We start from the raw sequence: 7,124 nt of genomic DNA, 5'->3' as shown, positions 1-7,124 counted from the left end.
TCTCCCCCTCTCTTATAGAAATCAATGGAAAAATATCCTTTGGGAGAATATTAAAAAAAAAAAAAAAAAAAAAGGCCAGAAAGTTTTTAGATCATTTCTTGTTCCTCTATCACAGTGGCAAACTGCGGCTCTCGAGCCACATGCGGCTCTTTGGCCCCTTGAGTTTTTAGCAAAGGCCAGCTTAGGAGTACCCTAATGAAGTTAATAATAGTGTACCTACCTATATAGTTTAAGTTTAAAAGATTTGGCTCTCAAAAGAAATTTCAGTCGTTGTACTGTTGATATTTGGCTCTGTTGACTAATGAGTTTGCCGACCACGGCTCTATCACACACAATCTAGTCTAATCAGCCTAGCAGTGGTTTCTCCTCTTGCTCAAGCTTTCCCAGACGGGAGTCGTGACACCGTCTTCCATATCCCTTTTCCACCCACCCACAAGGCGGGGTCTTTCCCCTCCTACCTCCTGGGAAGTCCCTGCAGTGGTCTACACCCGCGGTCGCCAACCTTTCGGACCTCACGGGCCACCAGTGGCCCGTGGACCCTCCGTTGGCGACTGCTGGTCTGAACTTCAAACCTCCCACTTCCAGCAGAGCCGTCATCTTTTAAAAATAAGACAATCGCACTCGGCCTTATTCGCGGCTTTGCGAGGGAATCCCTCCTGGAGTCTAATCTCCATCACCCTGAGGGCGGCAGCAGGCCAGGGGGAAGCCCAGAAAATGTCCCATCTGAGCTCATACTGCTCAAACACAGTGCTGCGGCCCCCACCCCCACAGCGGCTGCTCACTTCTCCCCGGTGGCTCCAGGGGGAACCTCATAACGCAGGGCTAATGAGGCATCCAGCACCCACAGCTCCGTGACCTACAAAGGGGGTAGTTTCCTGCCCACTCAGCCCAAGACAGCTGACTGCTTGGTTATAAAGAGCACAGCCATCCCAGGGCAAATGGACTCCAATAAACAAGCCATCTCCTTCTTAAGTGCACATTCCTCACTGTCAGGAAGTCCTTCCTGTGTCGGAACTTCCATCCTTCTCGCCACAGCACCAGCCTGCAGGGCGATGGTACAGCCCGGTACAATCCTTAGAAGAATTCCTGGTCAAAGGCTGCTCAGCCTTCTTTCCTTCTCCCTCGGCTCCCATTTCCTCTCTCTTTTCCAGAAGGGTTGGTCTTAGGCAGACCCCCCGCCCCCCCGTGACAACTGTTTCTGTCAAGACCTGCCTAAGACTCCCCCAGGCTCTCCCGGAGGCTGGTGGCCAGGTCCTTGGGAGAGGCTGTGGACCAAGCCCCCCAGAGAAAGTTTTCCTGATTCTCAGAATCAAGGGACACTCCCACCCAGACCCCACCTTCTGGGTCTCCTCAACCCCAGCTCAGATTTGGGAACCTACCCTGCCCCTGGGCCTCCCTGCTTGAACAGATTGGTTTATCTGGGTCACTGGGAGGAGTTCTATGGGGGGGTAAGGGGGGTAGAGAGTCCAGCCCCACCCTCCCAGCCTGATGACCTGTTCTGGCCTCTCTGGAAGTGTTAGATTAATACCCTGGAATTATCCTCCTTCTCCAGATCCCAGGCGTTCTCCTCCTAGCCCAGGCCTTTCCCCAGCCCCTCCAGCCAACATGAATCAGGCTGCGGCCTACCCACCAATTTTAGCAGATAGGTACCCCCAGGACCCCATCTTACAGAGGAGGGAGGTGATTCAGGGAGGTTCTACAGCGAAAAGTCAAGTAGGCTGAGAGACCTTGGCATTGAAAGAGACCAGGACACGAATAGGCAGTATATGCAAAGCACCTCCAGACACTAATAAAGTTGAAACACTGAGTCTGACCGGCCTCATTCAAAGCTAATTCCTCAGCTCTACTGTCTCTATAGAGTCCTACTCCAGCCCTCGTCCAGGAAACTCAGCCTCTTGGATGGAGAAGGCAAGCAGGTAGGGGTGGCAAGCTCTGGCTCCTCTGAGCTGAGAAACAGTATCTCTGGGGTGATTCCTGAAACCTCTGCGAAGACAGGCCATCAGGTACCACCTCCTGCCTCCACAGGGCCTCCTGGTCCAGCTCCACGGAAGAGCCTGATGGAGAGGCAGGGCCACCTGCCCCTACCCACTGACCCTCTCTCTCTATATATATATATATACTTTTATTGATGTCAGAGAGGAAGGGAGAGGGAGAGAGAGAGAGAGAGAGAGAGAGAAACACCAATGATGAGAGAGAATTATCAATCGGCCGCCTCCTGCACACCCCCTACTGGGGATCGAGCCTGCAACCCAGGCATGTGCCCTTGACCGGAATCGAACCTGGGACCCTTCAGTCTGCAGGCGGACGCTCTATCCACTCAGCCAAACCGGCCGGGGCTACCCCCTGACCCTCTTGCACCAGAACCTCTGGAGTCAGATTCAGATTCACACTGCCATCTCTCTTGCGGCAGCTGGCAGAGCCCACAGACAGGGCCCCACACTCAGAAGGGCCCACGTTTCATCTAACGCCGTCTTGAAAGTCTTGGTCATTTCTGAACAAGGGGCCCCACATCTTTAGTTTGCACTGGATCCCACAAAAGGCGAGGCAGGTCCTGCCTCCAGCCTCAAGGAAGCTCTGAGCTGACCCCCTCACTGCAGAAATGAGGAAAGCGGGGCCAGGAAGAGGAAGTGTCTTGGCTGTGCTGGAGTCAGGCAGCGGTGAGGTGGGGCGGTTGTGTCAGGGGTCAAATGTTCAGGGAGCACACTGAAGGAGCCAGGCCATTGCATAGCCCTAATGTGGGGGTTCCCCAGCTCCTTTCTCCCCTAGCCCTGGAGCCCAGCATGGGGACCCGCTAGACAGCAATGCTGAGTTCAACCCCATCCCCCTACCCCAGGGGTCCAGCTCTTCCAGGGACTTCGCCCCCACAGCCCCTAGGCCACACCACACAGTAGCCCCTTCCTGCCAGGCCTTCTGGCCCGAGGTAGAGATCCAGATGTGGGGGTGGTCGTGGGAGGGGAAATGGCGATGTCACTCCTCACCCCTACCCCGTGCTCACCCCAGGGCTCTGTCTCTTCTGCTCCCTTGGAGCATGGATACCTCGCGGTGGGGCAGGAGAGAGCCACTCGGGGCTTCACCCAGCAGGTCCGGTGTCCCCTGCCCCCTCTCCCCTCCGGCCTCTGGGACAGACCCAGGAGAGCACACCCTGGAGAAGAGCAGCGTGCTGGCTCCCCTTCCTTAGCCCCACCTGCTCTGGTCCCGCGTTGCCCTCCTTCTGTGATCGCCAGCAAGTCAAAACAACTTACATTTGCTACGCGCCTACTGTGTGAAGAGCCCCGGGGATGGCCCCACGCCTCTGCTCTCCCAGATCCCCACCCCTGCTGTCTCTCAGCGTTCTTGCCACCTGCCCAGCCAATCCCGCCAACCCCTTACCCAGCGCCTCCTGGGTTTCCTCCTCCAGCCTGCCCAGTGCTGGAAGGCTGAGCTGAACATCGCAAACAATGGCCGGACCCCCTCTGTCCGCCCCCTCCTCGGGGGCAGAGCCGGCACCACACAATGGCCCCTCCTCTCCTTTCGGAACTGCCCGCTCTCCTGCCTCCTTACCTGGCGCCTGGGGATGCTGCCGCGTTTCCCTCCCCCTGGAACGCCAGGCTCTCTCTCGTCTCCCAGAGCTCAGTCCTGCCACACCCCCGCCCCCATCCCCAACCCCATCCCACCTCACTGGTCCTCAGTCACCATGGCGACCGCATCTCTAAGTGGGAGGGACTAGAATCTCCCCATATTCTTCCTCCTCCTACCCGTGTCCCCCTGCACCCCACCTTCTGCGGCTTCTGGATCCACATGTGGAGAAGGCAGGGCCCCAGATGTGGGGGGAGGTGGGAGGGGTCATTGTTCAGCTCCCTGGCCCACTGTTAGGCAGGCACCACGGCACAGCTGTCCCCAAGCTGGGTTCAGGGTCAGCCGGGGCCAATTCTCCTCCCTTATGGTCACTCCCTCTGGGTTTCCCTCTTCCTGCTGTTTATATGCAGGGTGGTCACACCTGGGTGCCAGCCAGCCTGACCTCATGCAGATTGAGTGTGCCAATGAGGAGGCAAATGAACACATAAACATCTACGCAAATAAGCCCAGGCAGGGTCTCTTCTCTGTCAGGAAGCCTAAGAAGCCCTGGCCGGGTGGCTCCGGTGGTGGGAGCATCGGCCCATACCCAAAAGGCTGCCATTTCTATTCCCAGTCCGGGCACATATGTACATTGTGGGTCCCATCCCCGGTCAGAGGCCACCCGTGGATGTTTGTCTTTCACATCTCTCTCTCCCTTCCTCTCTCTCTCTCAAATCAATTAAAACACACACAACACATCCTTGGATGAGGATTTTAAAAAATTAAAAAACAAAAGGAAGCCCTAGCCGGTTGGCTCAGTGGATAGAGCGTCGGCCTGCGGACTCAAGGGTCCCAGGTTCAATTCCGGTCAAGGGCCTGTACCTCGGTGGTGGGCACATCCCCAGTGGGGAGTGTGCAGGAGGCAGCTGATTGATGTTTCTCTCTCATCGATGTTTCTAACTCTCTATCCCTTCCCCTTCCTCTCTGTAAAAAATCAGTAAGATATATTAAAAAACAAAAGCAAGCCTTAGAAGCCCTCTTCTGTCAATATTACCCTGGCTTCTGTGGGAGGGGCGCCTCCAGGTGGGGGTCTGCGGTTCTTCCTCAGCCGCCTAATCTAGAAGACAGTTCTCCCTGAGCCTGTGACTAACCCTGAGACCTCCGGGGGGGGGGGGGGGGGCTGTGCTGTCAGAAGCAGGATGGAGGGCAGACTTCCGAGTGGACTTCCCAAAGGCCGAGACCAGATGGGGATAAAGAGAGCCAAGCCTGAGCGGGGTCCTCTCCCAGCCACGAAGGAGCAGAGGCAACGAGAGTCTGGGTGGGAGCGTTGGGAGCGGGGCCTTGAGTCCTCTCCCACCCCTGGTCCCACGGGCCCTGGTGAACAGGTCTCCCGTCCTCTCTGACGGCTGCCCTGGTGCCAGAAGAACGGAGAAAGCCCCTTCAGGCCGGCCTCCCTCCGCTGTGGGAAGACGGTGAGGGAGGCACGGTGGCCTGGGGAGCAAGAGCCCTGGGTCCCAGGCCTGACTGCCTCTTACTTGCTGTGTGATCCTGGGCAGGGGGCTTGCCCTCTCTGATTCCCGCAGGTAAAAAATAAGAACGAAAAAAATTTGTTTTGCAGCCTTCCTGGCAGAAGCTTGACTCATTTCTAGCCTTCATAGTATTTGTTTAGGAAGAAGGAAGTGAGTGTGCTGGTGCCAGCCCCAGGCAGAGGGTTTCACAGGCCACGTTTGGTTCCCTTTTGGGTCTGGGCTGGGGTGGCGGGTGAGCATGTCTGCCTGGGGCGGGGAGGACAGGGCATGTGTTGAAAGCAGAAGTGACCTCTAAGCAGAGCTGCTGTCCCATCCCCCACCACTCCCGACTCCCCGACTCCATCCTTGCTGCCCTCAGCACCTGGGCCTTCGAAACCGGGGTGCCTGCCGGCGTAGGCCCTTCTCCCCCAGGGCTGGGGCACGTGGTAGGAGGGGAAGAAATCACTCGGAATCAAGGTGGCGGGGACCAGATGAAAGGGAACTATCGCTGTAACAGGAAGGAAGACTTCACACCCTGTGTCCCTGACCACCCCCCCCGCCCCCATTTCCTTCCCTTTTGAGGAATTGGGCCCAGTCTCTGTGGCAGAGTTGGAAAGGGCTCCATTTCTGAGAAATCCAAGGGAGTAAAGTAAGGGAGCCCACAGCTTCCCCTGGCTCCTGGTGACCCAGCTGGGCGTCGGGGAACCTCTCCTGGCCTTGACACCGGGAAATCCACACCCCCAGGACGGTGCTGAGTTGTCCTGAGGAGGGAGGGAGGGGGACCTGGCCTAGGTGCTGGCCATGGCTGTAGGTAGGAACTGGCTGGGGCAGCTGGACACCCAGTCCCCTATGTCCAGTTCTATGGGGTGGAGAAGGAGGGAAACTTTCTGCAGCCTAATCCCCTTTTCTCCTCCGCCTCACACACAATTCCCTGTCCTCTGGTTTGCTGAGCCTCAGTTTCCCCACCCGTGAGAAGATGGAGCGTCAGGGCCCTATGTCTTTTATTGCAGGAGGGACCGGGAGTGGCTGGTAGAGTGTAGCGAGTGAGGGTCCTGGGGAACGAGATGGGGGAGTGGAGGGTGAGGAGACCCACTCATCCTGCCCCCTAGGCTCTGCCCCTCAAGATCCTCTGCCCCTGCCCCAGTCTGAGACCAGAGGACCACCCGGCCAGGGCCCCCTACATTATCCACTGAAGTTGGCGCACAGACACTGCCTGTCCACAGAGCTAGGAAACTGGCATCCCGCATCCCCATCCCAACCCAGGGACCATGGTCCCTTTCCCCGCCACCTTCAAACCTTACCCCCAGCCCAGCAGTGGAGACCCTAACCCAGGCGTCCAAGACTTCCAGCAGAGTCTGTACCAGTCAGGGGGAGGAGCAGAGGCGGGCATGGCAGGGTAAGCAGTGGGGGCCCGGCCAGCCCCCTCCGGTGCCCCAGTTCCCAGGCAGCTCTTAAAGGGACCAAGATGAATTAGTTAGGAGGAGCTCAAGGGGGTGGGTGCAGGGGAAAGTGGGTGGCGGGGAGATGATTCGCTTCTCCAGGGGCAGGAGGGCCCGAGGAGGGGCCTGGCACCTCCTCTGCTCCCCTCGAAGCCTTCAGACGCCTCAGTCTCGCCTTCCCATCATCCTATGTGACCCCCATGTGGGGCACCCAGCTTCTGACTGCCACCTCCTGCGTCTTGGTCCCTTGGGCCCCTGCCCACTTCCTCCCCCTTCTCCCATATTTGTGCCACCTCCGTCTCCGGTGAGAGCTGCCAGCTGGCACTGACTGGTACTGAGCATGGAGAATCAGCCCAAGGATTGTAAGGGGCTGAGGCCCGGCCCCAGAGGGGGAGGGTGGCCAGCACCTCAGTCACTCCAGGGGGGTGAGAGCAAGAGGCTCCCACGCACCTCTCCAAGTCTGGTTTTCTCTGTTCCTCCAGGGGCAGAACAGGGAGCACTGAGGCGCTGGGGAGGCGGACACACGGATCCTGCCTCATCCCCTCCCTCACCTACACCCTGAGAGGTTGCCAGGGTGGTGGCATGGAAAAGAAAAATGGCTCCCCCCCCCCTTACTTCTGGCCACGGAAGGGCTGAGGGCAGT

This window comes from Cnephaeus nilssonii, assembly GCF_951640355.1.
Source record: "Cnephaeus nilssonii genome assembly, chromosome: 21".
NCBI lineage: Eukaryota > Metazoa > Chordata > Mammalia > Chiroptera > Vespertilionidae > Cnephaeus > Cnephaeus nilssonii.
This window is presented reverse-complemented; position numbering follows the sequence as displayed.